Source organism: Pungitius pungitius, chromosome 5 (genome assembly GCF_949316345.1).
Source record: "Pungitius pungitius chromosome 5, fPunPun2.1, whole genome shotgun sequence".
NCBI classification, from domain to species: domain Eukaryota; kingdom Metazoa; phylum Chordata; class Actinopteri; order Perciformes; family Gasterosteidae; genus Pungitius; species Pungitius pungitius.
In genome coordinates this window covers 3,372,380-3,380,451 of record NC_084904.1, presented here as the reverse complement: position 1 = coordinate 3,380,451, position 8,072 = coordinate 3,372,380, and positions in this window count along the sequence as shown.

Sequence of the window (8,072 nt, the reverse complement as noted above, 5' to 3'; positions counted from 1 at the left end):
TTAGCGCGGACCAATCAGAAACCAGCAGGTTGTCGTCTCGTTTTCACCACGATTGATGTAACACATGCGATCTACTTTGATTCTTTGATTGAATACTCGAGAAAAGAGTACATTTATGCAAACTTTGTGAATGTTATTCATGCAATTATTCTAGGAGATTTCACCATCAACATATTCTGTACATTATCATTTTGTTACAGATGTTTTATTAGCACTTTTCAACATCCCTCCTAATTAGATCAATGGTGACGATGACCACGATGACAAGTATGTTGGAATGGTTAGTGGTGTTGTTGATGATGTCATATGTACCTCTACAATGAAACCAAAAAAACAATGTTGGTTTTAAAAGTTGTGAAACCTCTCAAGCTCTCAAGCCTCTTTTTAATATTCGTCATTAGTCTACTAGTTGAAAATCATTTGGAAGAATACTAACTGCAGTTGGTATCATCGGTGTAAGACAGCATGTTTATCACTAATAGAAAGCAGACAATCATTTAATCACTGGCAGTGATTATCTAATGTAATTCCCACAAAAGACATTATATGTTTTATAGGAATATAGCGATAAGAAAGGAAACACATATTTACATTATCTTTGTAAATATGTAAAGAAAAGTTCAACTTGAGACAATTTTGTACACAACAATTTTGACTCATAATGACAGGAAAAGCAGCTTTATATTTGAAAGACTATTTGTTGGGACTTTGCTTTTCGTTCGTGCTTATGATGTTGTATTAACTTTAATCAGATACTTGCTCTAAAAAGCCTGTCCTTTTTATCCTGTATTTTTGTTGTATACTATTGTTGTGGCATCTGCATTCAAGATGCATCCTTCATGCATTTGATTTAATAAAGTACGCTCTGTCTAGTGGGCACACACACACACACACACACACGCGCCTTCGGATGAGTGGCACATGTTGCAGTGGCAGTCGTCAGTGTTTGTGTTGTCAAAGTAGTCGTCGGCGGTGCCTCGGCGTGGCGTGGATTGGATGGAGACCTCCAATTCGCCACAGCAGCCGCCGCCAATAGAGAGCGCGTGGGAGAGAGAGCGTGCGGCGGAGGGACTGCTGGAGAGACACTCTCCGCGGAGCCTGCGATGGAGACCGCACGCGACCGCCGGGCTGTTTTCCGGGGGACCAAAGTGCCTCCGCCGCGGTGTTTTCACCTGCCGGGCTGACGCTTTGGACTGCGACAGCCGCGTCAACTAAGTCTCTCCTCCCGCGGTCCATCTCTCCGCAACCTGCCACGCGTTCGCGCTGGACGTCTTCTCGCGGGGTGCGAAATGCGGCGCGCTCTCTCTCTCCGTGGAGGAGATTTCGCCGGCGCGTCGTCGCGCCGTTCGGACGTGGAGATGCGCGGCGGGAGACCTGTGGACACTGCCATGCAACATTTTGACACAAGCGTTGTGTTCTAGTGTTGTGAGACGCTCTACTGCGCATGCCCAGTGGTGGATACAGAACGCTGCCCGACGCCACTCGGCTCCGTCCTGGCCGTGATGTAGGAGCGAAAAGTGAGCAGGGAGCGGGAGGACTGAATTAAAAAAAAAAAAAAAATGCGTCGGCAAAGTGGCGGCGTGGCGGCCAAAGGATTGGACTTTGGATCCTTCGCGGAATAGGTTGTGCCACAAACCGAAGAATGTCAGGCTCGCCCAATGCGGAGGCTGAAGGAGTAGTCTCCAAAGTGAAAGTGAAAAAGGAGATCAAGACAATCGTGGAGAATTTGGAAACCATCCTGGGAGATCTCAAGGATGTGGCCAAAGAGCTCAAAGAGGTAAATAAGCAGGGGGGGGGGGCGCCGCGCACCATTCCGCCATGTGCTGTGCCACTCCGACGTGCCTTCTGCTCCGAGGATGCTGTCCCTCTCTGAGCATCCACCGTGTGAGAGGACACGAGAGGTGGAACAGGCTACGATGGCACGCACGCGCGCGCTCGCACACACACACACACACACACACAAACACACTTACAATACAAACGGGCCACCCTCCCTGTCCTCCCCCACCCACTAATGTGTGTGATCATCATCACCAACACGAGGGACATGTGGCACAGGAGGATGCGGGGTGTGAAGTGACGGGACGGCTTCTGTGCCCTGACTCACCGGCTTGATCACTATTAATATTTCATATAGGCAAGCCGGTCCAACCAGGAAGGCGCTTTTTGCATTGCGTTTCATCACGCTGACAAATAATGGAGCAGTTGCCTAAACTTCTCACTTCAGATCTCTCTCAAGCCCTCGTGCTGGCTCTTGTTGTTGATCCTCATCTCCTTTGCAGCCGCTCATCTCCCGTCTTGTCTTTAGCTCTTGCTGTCTTCTCTCTCTCTCTCTCTCTCTATCCCCCCCCCCTCTATATATATATGATGTATCCCTCTTTCTCTCCACATAATCCCTGTTAGGTCTGATTGGACATTTAGATATCAGTGAAGGAGGCAGGAGGCGTCTCTGATTTCAACCTGAAATCTGCAGTGTATGAGGACTCTTGAAGGTTTTTGTTGTTGTTGTTCTCTTCATTTGTGTGTTGCGCCGCTTGCTTAGAAGTCAGTGTTTCATCTCCTGCCGATGACCGGATCCCATGCTGCCAAATAACCTGCCGTCTCACCTGCCGTCATGTTGACACACATTCCTCCACCGGCCGCACAGGCCCGGCATCCGGCCCGCTGTGTTGAACCTCTCACCCCGACACGAGAGGCTGCCATGCTAATGAAACCCTATCGTGCACAGTGTCTGGTTGCTACATTATGGATGGCTAGTCAGCACAGCATATGTCTCCTTCTGCCTCCCTGCTCCCCTTACTTAGTTTTTTGCAACTTGGGCTGCATTAGACTTCTTCTGTGGTTTTCAGCGGTTTACAAGGTCTCACAGCAGCCAGATAAATGAGAACAAGGAGGCATTGTAATCTCTCTATTGTGATTCCCTCTTTTCACGTGTTGTGCTCTCTTTCTTTCCTTTTTACATTTGGCTTGCAGGGGATTGTGTAGAGAGGATCAGTTATACTGACACGGCGCCTACTAAAGACACACCTCGAGGTGTTACTATCAAAGCCAGTGTTGGGGGGGGGGGGGGTCTAATCCTTTTAAAATGCAGTTATCTGCTATAACTCACGGACGGGGCTGGAGCGAAGCCTGGCTCTGAGGAGGTACCCTGTCCCGGATGCTGGGCACAGCCACATAAGCGCCCGGCCTCCAGCAGCGGCTGCACAGTGGGATACCGGCATTACCTCGCGTGTGTGTCCCAACAAATTATCCCCTTAAAGACTGCGTGAAGAGTTTAGCTCCATTGCACTCCCCGCCCTGGATCTTGGCATCGCTCTCTCTATCTCTCAGTCACTTTTTCCTCTTTCTCTCGCTCTTCTTCTCCATAATCTCTCTTCATCTCCATCTCAGCCTTCCTCCCGAGCCACCTTTGGGGCCTTTGAAACCTCTCGACGACATCGCTGGTGTGTAGCAGCGGGGTTACAGTACCGGGCCCGCTCAGCATAACCAAATCAGCGCACATTGTCATCATTATTTTATGAATGCTGCAAAGGACATTAGGGACACTGTATTTTACTCTTGAATGAAGTAAGATGACTTCAGTTCAATATGTATTGCATGCCAGTCCTTGGCATTAAAGTAAAAACAGCTCTACTGAGGGAGGCGAACAGGGAAACATGTCGGAAAATGTCTGAGGAACATTTTGTACTAAAATATCAGATATTAGTCTAAGACCATATCTATTATGTTTGTTATCCTGCCTTTTTTAGATGTGTTGCCCTATAATCATTTTCATTTTCCATTTCAATTTCAATTTCAATCCTTCCTTCCAGGTGTTGTCTTAACTCAGAACATCTGGGAGGGTAAACGAGTCCAGGGATGTGAGCGAGGGCAAGTCTTACATTAAGGAAATGAGATCCATTGTGAGACCGGGATGATAACCAGAGCCGTTGGACCCATGCTGAGAACAACACTGCATGTCACTCTTTAGTTGTGCTGACAGTCCGTAGTTGGCCTCAGGTTGTTGCACATTGATGTGTGCATATGGTGCATTTTACATTGAATTTAGCTGAGCGTCATGCCTCGAAAGAATGCGTTGCTCAGCAGCTCTGTACTGTTACGTCGTGTGGATGTCCATACAGTATCTACTGTATGGATGTGTTATTTTCTTTTCTCAATTCATGCTGCTGCATCCTTGCAACTTTTTACAACATTGCTTGCTGCGTATATGGCCTCGACAAAAGAAAAAGTCTTCTCCGACTGATTTTTAATATTTCCCTGAACCTGCTGTGAAAACAAATTTCCTCTTGCAAGACAGAGAAAGCCCTTTTGGATCTATATGCCTACTCTGTACACATTCCACACACAAACTTATATCTATTTCTACTGCTCTGAGCAGAGCAGTTCTGACAAAATCTCTTTATTAAAGCGTCGTTTTTCGGCCCCCCAACCTCTTTATAATAATGGTCCGCAGTGTACAGGTCATTTAAATGCTCCCTCTAGACAATTTTGACTGGGCTGTGAAAGAGTGCATTAATGTGTTATGTGTTCTCTTGTATGAAGAGTATTTGCTCCTTCATATCGCATCGCTTTAAGGAGTGATGTCAGGTGTTTAAGCATCTCTTCTTGCTTTTGTAAAATATCTATTTTTATTTATCTTTCACGCTGTCAAGGATGCTTTCTTGGAATGAATTAATGTGGAAATGAATATTTCCTGTGCGGATTCTAAGAAATGTGACACTTGAGTTAGTAGAAATGGATCTTCCCCGTCGGAGCCTTTTATTCAGTGTGATCTTACACTCAAAAAAAGGATATTGGCTGGTTGTTACATTTACTAATGTGTAACATGTAGAATGAACGATATTCATTAATGTTTTCAATGTGAACGTGATTCAGTCATGTAGGATTGGCATGAACTTCAAAAACGTAACGTTTATTAGATCCATTCATGTTGCGATTAACTGAGACAATCGAGTAGCCAGGCATGACCGCGAAAACCAAGGCGAGGGCAGTCTTCGTCAGAACCAGATTAAGAAGATACACCGTTGGCCGCACATGGAAAAGGTAAGCAGAAATCCATCACCATCCTTCTAAATGTAAAACAATTATACGTGCATTAATGTCTTCATATCTTAGCTCGTTGTTCTGTTTATGCTATTTTTTATGTAGTGTTATTTTTTACTACATTTAAAAAGGGTAAAGTCCCCATGCGCATGGCTAGCAATGTCGTGTTAGCTTATATAACGTTACGTCACTCCTTTTTGCAACCTACCAATGTGAACGGTGAACAGTGAGCTATTGTTAATGACGAGGTAACGTTTTAGCAATATATTATAAGGTGTTCACGACTAGCTAACGTTGACTTAATGACGTTAGCATACTCCTTGTAGGGTTACATTAGCGCGCTAACGTTACTGCTGAATTTGAATGACAATAAATGACTAAGCACACGTTTCATTTACTAAGAGTAATACTACCGTCATTATATATATATATATATATATATATATATGACGGTAGCTAACGTTAGTTTGGAACATGGCCAATAGCTGCGCGCGGCAAATATAGCAGGCCGTTTTACCGACTCTCATAGATAGATAGCAATGAGTCGGCGGACCATCGGCGGTTCTACAGAGGCAGTAGAAGCGACAGTATGACGTAATCGCAAACACGTTAGCGGCGCACCGCCAGCGGCAACCGCTTCGTTTCCCGGACGGCCAGCCGCCGTTCCGCCGCAGTTAAACCGAAGGCGGCTTCTCCGCGGCCCGCCGGAGGCGAACGCTATTTTGGAGCGATCTGTATATATATTTATACATATAAAAATGTATAGCATGCAGTTTATCTAGAATAATGATTGATCAAACCAGACAAATTTCCATTTCCATTTTAATTCCACATTTCAAAGTACAGTACTGTCATTGGGGTACTGTCAATGGGCTGGCTCCGCTCTGGCCACCCGGCCCCCGCACACTGGTCTGATGCGTCACAACAACCGGGAGTTTTTCGCGCGTCACTGACTTAGGAGGCCTTAACCCCCATGAATATTAATTGATTGTTCTATCTGACTTTATTGCAGCAATTTCTGACTGCAAAAGTGTCCTGTGTCTGCTATCCCCCAAAGTGTGTCTTGGATCAACCTCACTGACTACACCATCCCACTACAAGTCTCCTGGAATTCAAGAGAATCACAACAATCAATTTGCAGTCAAAGTTCTTCTCCCAGCTGGATCTGTACTCTGAAAACCTGATCCAGGTGTATGCCAAGAAAAGTGGAGTTCAAGGGAGAAAGATCAAGAGCATCATGGTACCCATAACCCAGGTATGATGACAATGGAAAAGTTAAAGAGAGGCTATTCTACTCGTAGAACTTTTGTATTTTGTTTACTTACTTGTTGCCTTTATTGGTCGTCTGCACTTGTTGCTAACACTCCTGGATCCCAAGGGTTCACATACTAATTTACACACTGATATTGCATGGTTACTCATTGTGATTAATAAGATGGTTGGTTTAGATGGTGTTCCTAATGTTATTTTATCTGCATACTTAGACTGCCAGCATTGACGTCAGACGAGAATGCGTCCTCAAAGGTCTATATGTTTACTTGAACGAAGATCCAGAGAAGCTGGTGAAGGAATACACGGTATGTTCATTTACCTTTATCTTTACTTGGGTAAGATCAAATACGATTAAGTTGGCCCAACTTAACTTCTTAGTGTTGTTTTCAACTATTTGAATATATATTTGAATATAGAATATTCTTTGAAAGCCCTAATGTGAATGAAGTTATTGATAGCTGTTTATACAGTAAAATAGTGCAATAAAAATGGCATGTAATGCACATAAGTGAAAAATGATTGCTTTTGTTAACTGTTTTGTCACAGAATATTGAAAGCAGTCAAACAGCTATGGCGGAGACAGTCTTTGCAATCCATGTGATTCGAAAAGAAGGAGCGGAGCCCAGTGATGACCCAGATGAAGTCGGAGTCATTCTGGAGGGGGTGGAAGTGCTGAGCGAGTTGGGAAATGTACCCTTTGCAGTGTCAATGTTGCTTGCGCTTGTGTATGCTCTCAACTTGAGCTACCCTCCAGAGCTCAAGTATACTTTTGAAGTTCTGCAGAAAATAATAATGGAACTAGACCCAAACAAACTATCCATAAAAGGACAAGCTCTCAAAATAAAGCTATCCCGTTAGACACATTATGATGGCTAAAGCAGATTAGACACTTCTGTGTGTGTTTATTATTTTCTGTATTCCTGCGTGTTCACCAGTGCATTAAGTAAGTAATCATAAGTCTTTAAGATGAATGTTGTGAATGTAAGAGGATAAGAGGGATGTTTGTACAAAGACAAAGTCTTCAGAGTTCAGGTCAAGACTGCACTAATAACCACTGTTAGCACTTTCAAAAATGTATTTTAATTGTGTATGTGTCATAGAAAGTTGAGAAAAGGTTTTGATATGTATGTTTATAAGAGAAGCTGCTCATTAAAACATTATTCAGTGCCTACTTTGAGAAATACAGTTGTATTGCAACATCTCTCATTTGTCTTGTTTCCAGCCAACACAGTTGTATATTTTGTTAAAACTTAGTTTCAGTTGTGGTTCAGGGTAAATGTTAACACTAACATTTTTAGTATTACTATAGCGAAATCATGGAAAGTATTTCAACATAATTTAACTGCTTTCTTTAAGCAATAAGCAATTAAGTTGGTTCACTATAATATACTCGAGTCGGATCAACGTAATTTATTAGAGTTAGTCCAACCTATTTTTCTTGGGCAGGATTAAATTGAATAATTTGGGTTGGTCTAACTTCATTGACTAGCCTACATTTTACTAATGTGGCATTAGTCAAACCAACCGTATTCATTTGAGTTTGACACAACCCAAGAAAATGCGTTGAACCAACCATAATAAATTAAGTTGATCCTACTCAAATACATCAAGTCGTATCAACATAATTTCTTTATGCTCAAAGAATCAATAAAATAGTGTGCAAATCATTTCCATGATTTTATTAAGTTCGTTGAAAGCGTTGTTTTTTTGAGTGCATTACTCTCGGTTGTTGAGGTTCATCTCTGACCTGCCACCTG